This window comes from Cervus canadensis, chromosome 32 (genome assembly GCF_019320065.1).
Source record: "Cervus canadensis isolate Bull #8, Minnesota chromosome 32, ASM1932006v1, whole genome shotgun sequence".
In the NCBI taxonomy this organism is placed as follows: Eukaryota; Metazoa; Chordata; class Mammalia; order Artiodactyla; family Cervidae; genus Cervus; species Cervus canadensis.
Genome location: NC_057417.1, coordinates 33301469 through 33319207, shown reverse-complemented (window position 1 = coordinate 33319207; position 17739 = coordinate 33301469). Strand labels below are relative to the sequence as shown.

Genomic DNA, 17739 nt, shown 5'->3' with positions numbered 1-17739 from the left:
AGTAAAATGTAGAACAACATTTTGGCCTAGAATGATTTTTTAAAGCTAGCCTTTTGAAAAACTGGGGCTAAATGAAAATCTATAAATAGCTGACTCACAGGAGCTGGTAATTCTGGTCACCAGAGATAGAGGCGCATGGAAGTATCACTGATAGTGTGACAGGCATATACTTTGCATTAACTTTGGGGCAGGGGCAGTAAGTAAAAGAAGTTTAAGGTTTAATGTTTCATCAAGCTTTAATACTCTCATTATTGTGTTTTCAGTTCAGATATAAAGGCACATTGCATTGAGATTTTAACAGTCAACGTATGTAAAGTGTCACTTATCTGATTAATTTTATATAAGCTAATTTATTTTAGAAAACCATCCCTGTGGAATTAATATAAACACAATGCAACAATTCAGAGAAAAAGTTAACCATGCACACTTTCTACTAAAACTCCCATATCTTTGTCTTTGTTTCTCCTTCAGCATGTCTATTTACAAAATGAACCATCGTCACCCTGATCTTGTTCCTTTGAAATCTGCCTTCTTCCCCAGCCCAGCTGTACTATTAATGTCCCTGTTGCAACTGATGGCCACCGTATTTAATTATGAAATATACATAAATGTGGAAAAGTGCACAAAACATAAATGTACAAAGGAAAACATGATATTCAGCAGACACCCACATGGCCACCTGTCATTCCAGTTTGAACACAACTTGTAACCCTCCTGTGGGTCCCTTTCCAGTCACCCCTCCATTCCAAGCCCAGAAGACTTGATTTTGACCTCTGTGGAAATATGTTCTCGTTGTTCTTTAGTTTTACTGCTTTTGCTTCTTTGGTGGTGGTGGTGGGGGGGGCATTTATACCAAAGGAGTCAAACAGAGTGTGTTCTTTTGTGTGTTGCTGTCTCCATTAGGTGTTACGTTTTTGAGACTCACGTTTTTGTAACTGTGTCTGGCGCATGCTCATTGCCGTGTGGTTTCCGTGCCACAGTTTACCATCCTGTGGTTGCCAGGCCTTCGTCTTGTTTGCAATTATGGCTACAGTGGGCGGCCCTGCTATGAATACACAGCCCCCCCGCCTTGTCTGTGGTTTCACTGTCTATGGTTTCAGTTGCCCACTGAGGCCCAAAACCATTAAATGTAAAGTTCCAGAAGTGAGCAGTTCTTGAGTTGTGAATCGAGCACTAGTGTGAGTGGCTTGATGCAGTCTCTCACTGTGCTGCCCGTCCACCGTGGTGAGACCCCCAGCGCCCGCACCGTCTGCTCCTGACATCCAGTCGTGGGCGCTGTCACAGTTCAGCGTCTCGGATCACTGAAGCAGACTGCCCTCCTCCTGACGTGCCGTGAAGGCTGATGGTAGCCTCCCGCTGGGTCATGCTGCCAACACCGTTCACCTCCCTTCTCGCGTGAGATGAGGGATGAGAACGTACCGTGAGCCAATTCAGGAGACGGAGACCACGTTTATATAACTTTCATCACCGTGTATTGTTAAGGCTGTTTAATCATCAGTTACTGTTGGTGATCTCTTACTGTGGCTCACTTGTAAGTTGAATGTTGTCATAGGTACTTTTATACCGGAAACAACATGACGCACGTCGGATGTGGTGCCCTCCTAGCTTTCAGGGGCCACTGGGGGTCTTGGACGCGGACCCCGCTGATACTGTGTCCTTGCACGTGCTTTCTGGTGCACGGGGCCACAGGCTCTGCCTGCCTTCAGTTTCATTACATTTTTCAGACTGTCTCTGAACGTCGTAAAGGAAGAAAAAGCTCCAGCTCTTCGTCAATATTCGGATTTTTAAAGATGTGCCGCACTAGCAGGTGTATAGTCACACTCCAGGGGTTCTAACTTCCCCAACACTTAAGCAAGCTAGGTGCGTTCGTGTGTGTGGTCTGCTCTTGTCCGTGTGTTTGTCAGCTGCATCTCCTCCCTTACGAGGTGCCTGCTTGAGTCTTCAGACCTCCTGCCCGTCTCCTCTCTGGAGGTGGCTGCTCTTCTCCCTGATCTGTAGGAGCGCTTTCTGACACCGGGCATCAGCCTTTGCCTGAGGTGTCTCCTCCTCCTGTGGGTGGCCTTTGTGCTCCGTATGGTGTCTATTGAAGAGAAGAACTTATTATTTTTTTTACCATGGTTACACTCACCATCTTTTCATTTACGGTTGTTTATCGGCCTGAGGAAGGTCTCTTTTCTTGTTGGATGACGAGATGATATTCTCCCAGGTTCTGAGACCCTTACAGTTTCGCCTTTTGCACTGGGGTCCCTGACCTACAGACTGTTGACTTTTGTCTGTGGCGTGAAGGCAAGTCCTGCACATTCTTCCTTTTCTTTCCTTGACACTCCCTTGTTTCCGCTCTTATCACCTGAGGTCTGGCTGTTACCTCCTGCCTCTACCTTGCAGTTCACCTCACCAGGTAGATTTCCCGGTACATCACTCTGGTGGTTCTATATTGAACTAAAGAAAAACAACAACAAAACCCCACAATGTCACTTATTTCATATATGATTGACTTTTGTCTTTTTTGGTATTTAAAACTCCTCAAAAAAAACCTGTTGTTGTTTTAGCAAGAAGAGTTAGCAGCTCATCAGGGAAGAGCAGCTGGCCCCTATGGGGCTCATTAGCATGTCCAGAGCGAGGCCCTCAGCTCCACACACGCCAGGCTGGCTTCTGTTTACTTGTTGGGTCTGAGTTCTCGGAACTGGCCCTGCCCTGAGGACTGAGGGATGGACGTGCCAAGCACCCATCTCCAGTAAGGGGTCAGCACACTCCCGTGGCCGTTAGATCCACACTTGTTTCTCAGGTCGCCGTCTCTGCAGGACCGGGAGATCCAGGAAGCTGAGTGGCGTCACAGGGTGTTTTCTGTGCAGACAGAAGGAGCCAGACCACGTTAGCAGATATTTATTCCGAGCCGTGGTGAGGCTGGACACTTAGTCTTATCCTTACAGCAGTCTACCTGGGGTTCTGTATGCATCCAGGTCCGTCTCTTTTTTTCTTGGGATAGGCTGAGAAACACAGCCAAGTCTTTTGTTCTTTCAGCTTCTCTTTTCCAGGTTACGTGCTGACCCACCCTGTTCTCCCCACCATCAGAGCAGAGTACAGTTGGGTCAACTCGTACCACTGTTATTCTGAAAGAAGCCTTCTTTTCCAGGTTGTGGTATGTCTCGCCGTGTCTCCACTCCCTGTCCCGCAAGGATAGACATCTATTTGAGTTGAGCGCATCTGGCTTCTCTCTCCTTAATCCTACTACAAAAAGTCTTGTGGCTTTAGGCAGAACAGGCCACTTGCTATTTGAAACACATCTTGCGGCTTCTCGGTTCTTTACCTTTGGTTAATTATGTCATTTCTCTGTCCGGGTTACCCTGTCTCGAGGCCCATTAAACCTATAACTTAAAAAAAATCCTGTTTGGTGACACATAATGAACCTTTTCTCTGAGAGATGTCTCACGGTCACATTTCCTGCTGAAGGGCAGAACCCGCTGGGCCGAGTGTGAACCGCACGGCTCCTTCCTCAGGGCACGGCTGATTTCAGATCGCAGCTGATGGAGAAATTAATCCACCGGCTGACCCTTGGCTAATCAGAATCTTTAAAGAAAGCTGTCCTAGGAAACCCAGACACTGTAAGCCTGTAGAGTCGTTTCTTGGAAGAAGTCACGCATCCTCCTGTGAAGTTACAGGATAACAGAGGAGCCTCCGTGCGTGGAGGAGGCAGCTCTGCAAAGGGCGGTGTGGGCCGGGTGCTGAGGAGAAAGGACATGAGGTGGGAGGCCCGGGGCAGGGCGGGGCGGGGCGGGGAAGGGCGGGGCGGGGCGGGGCGGGGCGGGGCGGGGAGAGGAGAGAGACGGGAAAGCTGCCCTCGGCGGCAGCTCCTGGTTCTGAGCGGGTCCCCTTGATGCGGCTCTGCTTCCTTCCCGGGAGATCTGTGCCCTCCTGCTTCAAGGGCAAGGTGGCGAGGTTACCTAGCAGGAAAAGAAAGTCTTCCTCCCAGCGCCTTCCTACCCGAGTCTTTCCTATCCAGAGCTTGTATCTTTTATTTCCTTCATTTTAAAATTAAGGTATAAAACCCATCCATTTTAGGGTACAGTCCAATGAAGTTGGACAAACATGCAGTTTCTGACCCACTGCCACAACCAGGATGTAAACCACTGTCCTCACCCCCAGATGTCCTCATTTTGTGTTCAGCTCTTCCCCACTCCTCAGTCCTTAGCAATCCCTGATCTGTTTTCTGCTCCTATGGTTTGGAATCTTCCAAGAACAGCGTGTAAATGGAATCCTACAGTGTACACCCTTTGAACTCTGACCCTTGCATTTAGCACAGCACATTTGCACTTCATCTCTGTTGTTGCACGCATAGGTGACTGGTTCCTTTTTATTCCCAAGGAATGTATCATTGTATGGATGCACCTCAGTTTATTATTCTACTCACTGCTTGAAAGACATTGGGGATATTTCCAGTTTGGGCCATTTATAAAAAAAACCTACTAGAAACATTCACAAATGAGTTCTTACGTGAACATAATCTTTTTTTCACTGAGTTAAATTCCTAGAATGGACCTGCTGGGTATAACATAAACATATGTTTAACCTTATAAGAAAGTTAAAGAATCATGTAGCTGCCGCACCAGCCCCATTTCCACGGTGTGAGACTGTCACGGACACCTGATTCTGTGATAACAAAGTGGTTCATCTACTCCACCCAGCCCTCAAACCCTTGAAATAGCCTCCTGGTTCTTGGCCTTATTAGAGATAGGCCAACATGAACAACTCCATCTAAAGTTAACCTTCTAGTGGAGAATTCTTGAGAAAAACTGAGACATCATCAGAAGAGACAGGACATGCAGATGAAGAGGAGAGATGAGCTAGAAACCAGTGCCTGGGTAAGGCCAGACGTAACCCCGTTTGTAGGCTCCAGAACTGCCTCAGTGAAGGAGGTGATGTGGAGAAGTCAGAACACTCAGAAAGCGCTAGGTTAGCGAGCACCCTGGTGCCCCCGCGGGCCCCGTGCCAAGGGCCTGCCCCTCACTGTGGGCTGCGAGTGCGGGGGAGCACTCGCTTCCAACTCTTGAAACAGTTAAGCATGTTTTCTAGGGACATCTTTAAACATTTCTTTGAAGGATTCCAAATGATGTCCTCTTATTTACTTTATTTTCTTACCATTTTTAAAGGATAATTTTTTTTATATGTCCTTTGACTCTGAGACCACTTTTACTGATAGTAAATAAGTACTTAAAGTGCTGAGATTTTTTTTTTCTAGCATTTGACCAAACTAAAAGGTAATGGCCCCTAAATTTCAGTGACACACCAAGCTTTTCAGAAAACAAGTTCCAAAGGGGATTGTTTTTATCTACAAAACACCATCTTACGGACAGGATACTGACTACACTTGATAGAATGGAGGCGTGAAATGAGAAGGAAGCATCTCGGTAGCAAAGCCCGTGGGAGCGGTTCGCGATCAACAGGCTCACTCACTGCATGGAAACAGCTAAGAGCTGGACGGGAAGATGAGAGGCAAGCGTCAGTTCTCCGAAGGAAGCCTCGGTCTTCCCCCTGGTGTCACATGCTGGCATGTGGCTCTTTTCAGGCTGCTCATCAGCTCCAGGAGAGGCTTACACTCCTCATAATTTATAAGCAAATGTTTAAACATTCCAAAATGACGATGCTGGCGTACCCCAGTCCTGCTGGCATGTTTGATTCACATCAGTTGTGAGATGCCGTGTGTAGTCTTATTCTGTTGGGTTTTTTTTTTTCCCTGTCTCATGTGATTTTGACTATTATGTTTTCCTAATACATCAAGGTAGTCCTGTCTTACTGTGGAAAGCCAGAAGGTCTGTTGTCAACACAGAGTTCTCTTCAGGTCCACTTTCCCTGCTGCTGGCTTAGCCACTTCTTTACATGTGGACGATAGTTTTCACTTCAAGGGAGGAAAATGTAAATGTTGGTTTTATTTGAGAAAGAAATAGTGGTGATGGTTGTACAGCTTTGTTAATGTATTTAATGCCCATTAAATGCATGTGTGCATGTGTGCTCAATCTTGTTTGACTCTTCTGCGACCCCATGAGCTCCTCTGTCCATGAGATTTCTCAGACATGGATACTGGAGCGGGTTGCCATTTCCTCCTCCAGGGGATCTTCGCAACCCAGGGATTGAACTTGTGTCTTCTGCATTGGCAGGCAGATTCTTTACCATCTGAGCCACCAGGGAAGCCCATTAAATACATACAGAATAGCAGTTTTAAAGAAAACAATTCAGTGGAGGAAGAAGAATCTTTTCCACAGACAGTGCTTGACCAACCGGATGCCTGTAGGCAAAAAGAATGAACTGCAACCTGAACCTCACACCAGGACAACAAGAAAAACTGAGAGCATACCAGTAGTGAAGAATCCTTGACATATGGTGCCAAAGGCATGACTCACAGGTGGAAAAAAAAGAAATTGGGTTTCATCAAAATCGAAAAGTTTACTATGTGAATGATGTTGTGAAGAGGATGAAAAGATAACCTACAGACTGGCAGAAGGAATTAATATTTGTAAATCACATATCTTTCGAAGGACTTGTATCTGGAATATATACAGAATTTTCAAAATAACAGTTTAAAAAAATCCAGTTATGAAATGTGTTTCAAGGAAATGAACAGGCATTTCACCATAGAGGATATACAGATGTCAGATAAGCCTATAAAAATATTGTCAACATCATCAGCCATTAGGAAAATGCTAGTTCAAACCACAATAAGATTTCATTATACACCTATCAGAACAACTAAAATTATTAGTGACATTACCATGCTGTCAAGATGTGAAGCTGAGTCACTTATGTTGCTGGGAGGTGTGTAAACTGACAGAGCCACTCAGAAAAAAACAGGAAAAACAAACCTGTCACAGAACCCAATAATCACAGGCACTTGGGCACTTACTCTGGAGAACTGAACACCATATGTTCAAGCAAAAATGTGTATACAAACAGAAACTGCAGCTTTATTTGTAATAGCCAAGTTGTAGACACTTCTTTGTAATCAGCCAAAAGTCAGAAACAAAACGAGTTGTCCTTCAGGAGGTGAATGATTAAACCAACCGTGGTTTACCACAACCGTGGAATATTACTCAGCAGTGAAGCGGGATGAGCCATTTATAGAGGCAGCCACTTGAGTGGATCTCAAGGACATTATGCTGAGTGAAGAACACCCAGTCCCCAAAGGTTCTGTACTGTATGGTTTCATTTCTGCGATGTTTTCAGCATGGCGCAGCTGTGGAGGTGGAGAAGGACCAGCAGTTGCCTGGAGCTGGGGCTCCAGGAGAGTTTGGAGGGCCAAGGGGTGGATGTGCGTGTGGAAGGTTAGCACAAGGGCCGCCGTGATGATGGAACGGCTCAGTGTCTTGGTGGTGGTGGTTACAAAAGTGATGTGTGCACGCTAAACTTGCATAAAACTTGGCAAGTCTTGTCTAAATACAGTCTACAGATTGTACCAATGGCTACTCTGGTTTTGAAACTGTGTTGTATAAGACTTTACCTGTGGGGAAAACTGGATGAAGGGTACCAGAAACTTTACTGTATTTGCATCTTCCTGTGAATCTGTTATTATTTTATATCTCTGACCGGCTTTAAAACATAGTTGTGGAGCTTAATATTATTACTACAGAGTGAATATCTGCAGGAACAATGTCAGTAAATACTCTGCAGCCTCTGAGAAGCTTAGGTTTGCCTCTCCCCCCTCCTACCCCTTCTCTTCCCTTAAAGGGAACAGCTATCCTGACTCATAAGTATGTTAACCAGTTTGCAATTCTTTATAATTTATAATAATTAATATAGTTAATAGGTGTGCCCCAAGTACAATAATTTAGGTTTTCGACTTTATATAAATGAAATCTTATTCTTTTTGTGTTCTGACATCTTTCACACAACATATTATGAAATTCATGCTTGTTCTAGAAGGTAAATGTTCATTTTCATTACCTTTTAATTTTCCATTGTCTGCACACAGCACGGTCTGTTTATCCATGCTAGTAGTAATAGACTTTTAAATTGTCTCCTTTTAGACTATTATAAACCATCCTTATACATATTCCCCGGTATTCCTGCACATGTGTCTGTTGGGTTTTGCCAAGGAATGGCTGAGTCAAAAAGGTAGGCATGTTCTCAAATTCATGAGGAAATGCCTATTTTTCAAGGCGTTTCTGTCTTGTTGTCCAGTTTTTCCTTTAATGACTTAACATATTTCACTTATTTATAATGTCTAGGTGTGACTTTTATCCTTAGAATAATGATATCTCAAAATACTGCTTTGCTTTTTCTATGTTGTGCCCACAGTATCTGTAACAGAGCCTGTCAGTCCAGTTTGGTCGCTCAGTCGTGTCCCACTCTTGGCGACTCCACGGTCGGAGCCTAAGACGTGGCAAACAGCAGATGGTTTGTTGAATGAATAAATCAAAGCCATGGGTTTTACATCCCAAAGACGTCTTTTCCTCCCTTCACGTGAGGTCCACAGTGTTTTTTCTGAGCCCCTGGAGGCCAGATGTATTTTGGAATTCAGAGTTTTAAATATTTCCTTTTTTGGAAGTGTAGCAGTCCGTACACTGTATATTACCTAATACCACAAATGTGGACACTGGGAGCCTTGCACCATCAAATGTGTTCACGTCTCTGCCGTGAGACTATGGCAGACTACATGGGGTAAGAACAGACTGTAAATAGCCTTAGAGCAGTTAAGGGAATCGTTCGATTAGTAGAATTTTAAAGGACCTGCCTGTCAGATCACTTGAAGGTTATGATGCTAAAAATTACAAAGCAAAATTCATAGACCTGTTGCACCTTTCACTACAGCTCTATGCGATGATAGACCAGGTAGATAAGATTGTCCTCACCTCCCAGGTATAACTGAGGCACCAGAAACAAAGGATCTCACCCCTGGGTCCGCTGAACAGCGGAGCTGGAACACAAACCTTGTCTTGATTCTCATACTTTTTCAACAATGCCGCAACTGCTTCTCACAAAAGCGGCAGTTTCTGTGATTTGTAAATTAACATTTCCAGAGGGGAGGAGGCTTCTTCATGATGAAGCTGTCATCAATCACGCACGGTTGTGCTGAGATTTGAAACAGAACCGAGGGCAGTGCTCCCGCCAAGGCACGTGTGTGTTCTGGGCCGTCAGGGCCCGCGTTGATGTGCCTGCTGCAGCGAGCGCCCTGACCCCGCGCACACTGCCCGCGCTCGCCTCCAGCGTCACCGCCCTCCCCGGCCTCTGCTCCTCTTCCCTCCCCCAGGTCGTGAGCGCCGCAGCGCTGCCCACTGCCCTGCAGCCCGCTCTCTTCTCGCAGCAGAAGACCCGGAACCAGGCTCCAGGACATGTATAGACCTAGCGGCAAACTTGACGATGAAAACAGTGCTCCTCAGGCCAGCCGCTAGCTGGCAGGCACTGACGCCGAGTGAGCTGCGTGAGTGAAGGACTGCAGGTTTTCAGACTTCCCGTGGGTGGTGGAGGTGGAGTTGTCTCCTCCAGCAGCCCTGAGCCGTGTGAGGGCGAGGCTTCTCCTTGTTCTGTTCCCTAAGACCTGCAGCAGGGCCCAGCCCACGCTCTGCACTTGACAGATACCCACTCACAAATAAATGATTGTTTGCCCCTCTTATTTTTAAGAGTGGTGTGCCTTTGAGCTCTGTTAAAAACAGTGTCAGGCTGGAAGAATCAGATAAGATTTCTGTGGAGAGTTAGGTGGACTTTGACATGCCCTAAAGGAGCACTCGTCATAAACTGTCATCGCGATTTCCGTGTTGTCTGTTCATTAGGATTCAGGGGGCTTGGTGAGGACAGGAAACTCACCTGTGCCTGCTCACAGTAGCAATTCAGGAAATACTTGCTGACTTCAGGTTCCGCCAAGATGCAGTGGCCCCACTGCTCCCAGGTCCTCCCCTCAGAACTGAAATTCAACAAAGACACAGGGTGTCTGAGGGGTAGAAGAGGAGGCAGCCCTCTTGGGGACTGGGGCGCGTAAGGAGCAAGGGCTTGGTGAGTTCCCCGAGCTTCTTCACTGTCACCACGTGTCCCAGACCAGGAGCTGCAAAAACTCATCTGAGCCAGCAACACACACACGCACACAGACATAAACACATAGACACACACCCCACCCCACCCCTGAGAAAAGATTGTTCCTTCTACCCAGAGGACTGGGAGAAGTCTCCACAGGTGTTACCCTTGTGGTAACCCTCTTCTACTCTAGCCAGACAGGAATAGGAAGAACGTCCCCGCCACCAGCTCCTTCTCCTGGGAAAGTTGATGTTTCACCCCAAGCGCCCACCCCCTGCCCCACCAAGCAGGCTTGTGCTCTCATCTCCCGTTGGGTGGTGTTGGCAGGACTGAGCGAGAGCCGATTCTCCATCCTCCACCGAGAAGACACAGTGGTGCTCTGAGCCCTCCCCACCAGAGTGCTGTTCGTGGGCTCCGGGATGGAACCCAGCGTCCCCTTAACTCAGCAGCCACGAGGCCGTAAGGAGCCGGCAGGGGTGGGCCCAGGTACCCTCTGCACCTGTTCCGTCTGGGCCCCGTGGGAGGGGAGCTTCAGCCCACCCTGCAGAAGCAGTCGCCCCCACCTCCCGCTTCCTGAAGGCTGTGGGAGGGGCCACACAGTGGGGCTGACCTTCACCCTCACTCAGGAAAAGAGGTCGTGGGAGTCAGAGTCCCGCTTTTGCCAGAGTCGAGTTGGGGGGGCAGCAGAGCAAAGCCAAATGTACATGTCTGTCATGGAACTGCCTGCTAAAATGAAAATTACGTGGGATGCAAAGTCTTATGTATCCAAAGTGTCTAGGACATAATTTGAGATGACTTATCATACTAAGAACCAGGAACATCACAACTTGAGTGAGAAAAGTCAGTCAGGAGACACGAACCCAGAGGTGAATCAGATGTTGGAGTAACCTGTCAAGATTGTAAAGGGGCAGAAGTACTTTAACAAGGAGTTATTAATTCTCCTCAAATAAATGGAAAAAATAGAAAACTAGGAAAGCTTAGCAAATAAGTTGAAACAGCAGAAAAGGACCAAAATGGAAATTAACTGAGAAATGAAACCAAAATAAATAACCCCCAGACGGACTTAGTGGCAGAGTAGCAAGGACTGAGCGCGGACTCAGGGGGCTTGCAGAAGGCAGCGGGGCAGGTGGGCGGAGCCCAGCGCCCGAGGGGCCTGTGAGCAGAGACAGGTGCTCACAGTATGTTATCAGGGCTCAGAAGGAGAGCAGAATTGGGGGGGGGGGGGGCTGGAAAGTGTTTGAAAACATCGTGTCTGAAAACGTCCCAAAGTGAGCCAAAAACATTAACCTAAAAAACTGAGTAAACCCCAAATCAGACAAATGCAAAGAAAAGTACACTTGGACATGTCATAATTAAACTTCTGAACACCAAAGAAAAAGTCTTGAAAGTAGTGAGAAATGACACATTACTTGCAGGGGAACATGAATTCTAATGACAGCAGTTATCTGAAACTGTGGGGTGTTGAAGGAATTGGCCTAACATTTTTAAGTACTGAAAGAAAAGAACTGTCAACAGGAAATTTTGTGTCTGGTGGAAACATCCGTCAGAAGAAAGGGAAATCAAGACATACTCAGGTGATGAAAAACTAAGATTATTTGTTGCTAGCAGAAGTGCAGCTAAAGGCTATTCTCTAAACAGAATATAACAGAAAGAAAGCTTAGAACTTCAGAAAGGAAAGAACACTGGAGTGATAAAAAGAGGAGTGAATTTGATAGACTATTCTGCTTCTCTTGAATGTCTTAAATCATACTTGATGGTTGAAGCAAACACTATAGCATCATCCGAAATGGTGCTCATTATGTGCAGGGGAAAATACTTCAAACAACTTGTTTTTAAAAGTGAAGAAGGTAAAGGGATCTAAATGGAAGGAAGTTTTCTAAACTTCAGAGTGGTGAGTTTTATAGATGCATATAGTACCTCCATCAGCCTCTAAGGAAACCGTTCAAGATACTGAAAAACACTAGAAATAAATCACTGTATTCCTAAGAAATGTTTCAGTAACCCACAGGGAGATAAGAAGAGTGAAATAGAGTAACAGTCAGAGGAAAGAAACAGAAAAATAAAATGGCAAATTTAAGCCCTAATTTATCAATAATTATATTAAATATAAGTGATCTAAGACATGGGCTTCCCAGGTGGTGCTTCTGGTAAAGAACCTGCCTGCCAATGCAGAGGACTTGAAAGATGCAGGTTCCATCCCTGGGTCAGGAAGATCCCCTGGAGGAGGAGTAGCAGCCCACTCCAGTATTCTTGCCTGGAGAATCCCATGGACAGAGAGGCCTGGCAGGCTGTAGTCCATAGATAGTCCATAGGGTTGCAAAGTGTCAGACATGACTGAAGTGACTTAGCATACACACACGATCAAAGATGTAGATCTGTAGAGTGAATGATAAAAACAGGATCCAACTGTTTGCTGGCTACAGGAAAGTGACTTTAAATGGAATGACATGGGTGGGCTGAAAGTAAAAGAACAGAAAACCATATATGATGGAAACATTAAAGAAAAATCCAGTTATTTTTATGAGGATAGTATTACTTTGGTACCAACATCAAATACAGTATTTAAAAGAAAATAACCCTGTATACCAATCTTTCATACACTTAGTCATAAAAATTCTTCACTAAAATATTAGCAAATCGATTCAAGTAATGTATAAAAAATTATACATCATGACTAGGATTTATTCCAAGTATTAACATTTGAAAATCAGTCTATGTAGTCCATCTTTCTCAATAGGCTAAAGAAGAAAAAAAAATCAAATTATGCAGAAAGAAGACTTGGCAGAATTCAACACCTGTCTCTGGTAAAAACTCTCAGCCAACTAGGAATAGGAGATGTTGGGCTGCACCCCACAGGCCTATGAGGCCTGCACTGGCCCAGCTTTAAGACCCAAGAAAGAGCCCAGAGTCAGCAACAGAGCCCCCAGTGGTGGAATGAGGCAAAGTCCCGGGGCGACACCCCACTGTGTGTGGCCCATGGCAGGCAGGACGGGCGGCGGATGGTCTTCAAGCCAAGGGAAAGGGGAGGTTACCAGTCCTAGGGGAGCTGATGTCAGGTGGGCTCATTAATTACCAGGGGAACCGGTAGAGGGCAGGCCCGTCACCCGCCTTTTGGTAAGAACAGTCACTAGCTGGGGCCTGCCTCAAGTAAGCAGGAAGGTCAGTCAGGGGAGCAGGGTGTGGGTGAAGCAGGCCCCGGTCGGGCAGAGGAGGTACAGGCAGCCAGAGGACAGTCATCTGAGTGACCTGGCCACATACGCCTCGCCCTCCGTACCCCGAACCACCCTTACAGTCTTGGTCTGCCCCTCTCCTGCGGTATCCCTGGGGAGGTGCAGCCAGGATACCACAAATACAGTACAGCCAGGCCACCCCACGGGAGGGGCGGGCCCTGGCTCCAAGGACACGTTCCACGCCGAGTCAAGAGTCGGCTGATGCTGGGGCTCCAATACTCTGGCCACCTGACGCGAAAAGCCCCTGATGCTGGGAAAGGAGTGAGGGCAGGAGGAGAAGGGAGCCACAGAGGATGAGGTGCTTGGACGGCATCCCCGACTCGACGGACGTGAGTTTGAGCATGTCCAGGAGGTAGGACAGAAGATGAGAGCCTTTCCTTCCCTGGTCAGTAGTGCCCACGTAGTCACAGTAGCCAGAGGAAGCTGCTGGGGAGGAAACCCAGAGGAGGACGGCAGCATCTCACTGTGGACCCAGTAGCTGGGCTCACCTCGCAGTGAAGCCGGCGCTAGTGCTCAGCCCCGGATAGATCTCCTCCCTCAGACTAGGGACGCGATGAGAGACACCTGAGAGGCCCTCACGGGAGATCGGCAAAATACAAGCATTCAGAGATGATGCCACCCCCACCTCTGGCTTCTGTGCTGGTCTGCAGTACAATTTAGAAGACTCCGTTTTCAATTTCACAAGGACATGTCCAAAATCACATATACAGTGGCCACCCAGTTTTACCTTGGATGTGTGAATCCCAGCTACTTCATCTTGACTTAAATGTATTCCCTTTCTCAGTGCACATCTGAAAGACCACAAAACAGGCCGTTCCACTCACTACAATTTAGGTTAAACCATGGATAAGCCAAAAGGACCTCCCCTACGTGCAGGTTTTCCCATCGTTTCCACTTCTGATCGCAAACTTTTCGGTAGAAAGCACTGATGACTAAAACTCCCGCCCCTCATTGCTGGGTGCTGGCTCCTCCCCGCACTGCATGGCCCAGACCGTGAATGGACTTGAGCCCGCTCTCTGAATTGAGGCGACACACCTGGCCTCAGGACTCAGTGAGGCTCAGGCTCTTGTGTCTCATCGCAGAAAGAACGAGAGAGAAAGTGATAGGTAAGACGCGGATTCCTTTAGAGGGGCACACATTCTGCAGACCGCACGTGGGCCATCTCAGAAGCTGAGGGCGGCCCCAGGGCACGGGGTCATCGCACCCGGGGCAGACACAGCCCACGCAGAGTGTGGGCCGTGTCAGAAGGCAAGAGCTGGGGCGATTGGTTTTCACAGGCTGGGTAACTTCCTAGGCTAATGAGTGGGAGGGTTATTCTCACTCTGTTGGGGAAAGGGCGGGGATTTCCAGATCCTGGGCCATCACCCAGTTTGGGGGCCTCTTATGTTTGGCCTAGGAAGCGTCATGGCACTGGTGGGCGTGTCATTTAGGTGCTAGTGCATTACAGTGAGCCTGTGATGAGGCTCAAGGTCTATTGGGAGTAGTCTTCCGCCACCTTGGACCTGGTTGGTTTTAGCCGGTTCATGTCTGTCCTCAGGGGCTGTGCCCCGGCCTCCTCCCGCCTGCGTCCTGCCCCAGGTTCTGCCGCGTCCGCTGACTGCTGGGCCTCCGTTATAGCTTGCTCGGTGCTTCGCGTTGAGAGAAAGTTAAGCAGATCTCAGGGCGTGTTAGTGGGGAAGCACTTGGTAGGCCGTGCATTTCATCGCTCGCGCCCCATCGTCACGCAGGCGCCGTGCGCTTGCTTTTAGCAGCAGGCTTGAAGCGAGCACGGTCACACTTCGCGAGTAGTTATACTGACGATGTCACTAGATAATTTTCTTTCCGAGCAGAACATCTAGGCCAAAGTATGGCTAACACAATAACTTTCATAAATACCTCAATGAACAGAGCTAGAATTTAATATCCACTGAAACATAATACTGTTATAAAATTACATGCACCTCCACCAAACACAGCCAAATCAAGATTAATTTGTTTGTCAAAAAAGTCTGGTCGATTGGTCATAAAGGCTCCTCCAAACTGGCTGTGGTGGAGCTCCTCAGGAAGAGTGGCCGACTGGATTCCTAAAACGCCTCTCCAGGCCAGGAAAGCCATGCCAAAAGCCAGTCACCAGGCCCCACCTCTGGATTTCTCTCTTTTAGAGGTCCCCCAAATAATCAGATTCCCACACAAGACGGGAGACAGTCTTTCCCATTCCCTGCTAAGGCTGCTCCGAACCCACGAGTCTCAGTTTCTGGAGACCAGACAGAGAGAAAAGAAAAATGCTTCAGTTCAATCCACGTGTAGTTTATCAAATTGCTGTAAGTCATAACTAACTTGAGGGGAAGGGCTTCCCCATAAAAACATGGATCAAAACCAGTAACATTCCAGACAAAAGCCATGAACATTATAACCACATTCGCCAATTCTCTCAGTAAACAATCCTTTTGTTAACTTCTTATGAAGCCATTGGGTTTTCCATTAGAATTCTACTTACCTAGGTCAGCAGTGTGATCTGAAACTTACCAGAGATCTGTACTTGTTAAAACATCCTTCCTATGAATCTTCTTGAAGATAAAGCACTTTTGCAAAAGAATCAGAAGAAAACAAAAACTGTCTATAAATGTCATAAAAACTTAAAAAGGCACAGTTAAACACCTGATCACGATATAACTGATAAAGAAACATGGGTGCAATAATCATGACTGATTATAATCTTAACCCTTGAAAACCTTAACGTCTGGAAAAACCCAAGAAGCAGGAAACTGCATTTCCTACATGGAAAATGCAATGCTTTAATCTTCATTTCCTGAGCAGGCAAAAGTAGATAAACTTAGACCAACACCCAGCAACTAGTATTCCAGTGTTTTATCCTATTTGAAACGGCCCATGAATTCTCTTCTTGTGTCACTGAGTCCGAGCTCATACCACTCACCGCATGGCAGGCTGATAATCGAGAGACAAGTTGTTGGGGCAAGGAATAATGACTTCATTCAGAAAGCCAGCAGACTGAGAAGATGGTCAGCTTGTGCTCCCAAAGAACCATCTTGCCCGAGTTAGATCCAGCCTCCTTCTGTACTAAAAGGGGAGGGAGTAAAGTCAAACACTTCCTGGTTCCCATCAGCCTCTGGACGGGTCGTGTGAATTTCCTCTTCCTGCAGCCGTTCACAAGTGGGCCTAGTTGGGAGGTTTCCTGTGAGATAAATACAGGTATTTTAGCTTAATGCTCATTCCCTGGGAAGCAGGGTTCCCAGAGATGGCCATTATGTATAATTTAAGCTTATAGGCAGCATCCCTTTAGTGATGAACTTGGAATAGAATGCAGTGCAGGAGACCCCGGTTCAATTCCTAGGTTGGGAAGATCTGCTGGAGAAGGAATAGGCTACCCACTCCAGTATTCTTGGGCTTCCTTTGTGGCTCAGCTGGTAAAGAATCCACCTGCAATGTGGGAGACAGGCTTCGATCCCTGGGTTAGGAAGATCACCTGGAGAAGGGAAAGGCTACCCACTCCAGTATTCTTGCCTGGAGAATCTGACCTGGGTCGCAAAGAGTCGGACAGGACTAAGCCACTTTCACTTTCACTTTGGAAGAGAATACAAAAGGTTCTTCCCTATTACACTTTCAACTTTAGTTTCAAGTTACCAAAATCTAAGAAAGACTATTTTTAGATAGGCATTCCCAAAACATAATTACTTCTAGGGATTACCTACAATTATTAAGAGTTTACCCTAAAAGCTCTTTTCTTCTCCTTTACTCTTAGAGATCATGTAAGATTAAAGTTGCAGAGAGACCAGGTAGTTCATTTAATCTCAAAGGCACAAGAGAAATCCCAATTCCTTCTAGAAAGCTAGCTACCCAGTTACTGAAGGCTCACTCTGTACAGTAGCAGAGATGTTAGAGGCCGTTGTTTGCAAGATGTCTTGGCAGCCACTGTTATCAAGGACAGTCACCACAAGGCCCAGCGTCCTGTGAGCAGCCACCTTGGGCTTTCTGCCCCCAACACACACACACTTTCAAGGTCACCCCGGAGGCCTCTGGGCCCTGCGTGTTGGTGGAGAGCTGCCCAGGCGCACACCCGCGGCTTCCCATTCCCCACCCTGGATTTCCCGACATCTCCGCATTCACGGGATTTTCCTCCGTCTCCCGGCTGCTCCACCGGTTGTTGACCTGTACATAACAGGCTACCTGGCCTTTATCACCCAGCTTTGAGAGTGAGGAGAGAGCCAGGAGTCAGCAACAGAGACAGCTGGTGGTGTACTGGGTGGGGGAACGTACCTAGAACCTATCGGAGGCAAGGTCCTGGGGCGACACCCTGCCTTGTGGGCAGGGCAGCACCTGGGGCAGTCTTTGCTCCCTGGGGGAGGGGATTACCAGGTTTAGGGGAATTGAGGTCAGGCCGGCTCATTAGTTACCACGGAAACTAGCTAGAGGGGCAGGCCCCTCCCCTCCGCTTTGATAAGAGCAGTCACTAGCTGGGGCCTGGGTCAAGGAAGTAGGAAGGTCAGTTAGGTGAGCAGGGTGTAGGTGAAGCAGG

At 47.2% G+C, this 17739-nt stretch overlaps 1 protein-coding gene and 1 long non-coding RNA gene across 7 annotated transcripts in view; one reads left to right on the top strand and one right to left on the bottom strand.

The window, feature by feature from the left end:
- Positions 1-17739, top strand: part of SDK1 (sidekick cell adhesion molecule 1) — a 724732-nt gene that overhangs the window by 312698 nt on the left and 394295 nt on the right. The window lies entirely within an intron of this gene.
- Positions 9792-16240, bottom strand: LOC122432966. Its single transcript, XR_006266988.1, has 3 exons — positions 16141-16240; positions 15732-15787; positions 9792-9889 (listed from the first exon to the last, which is right to left on the bottom strand). It is a non-coding gene; the product is annotated as an uncharacterized LOC122432966 (long non-coding RNA).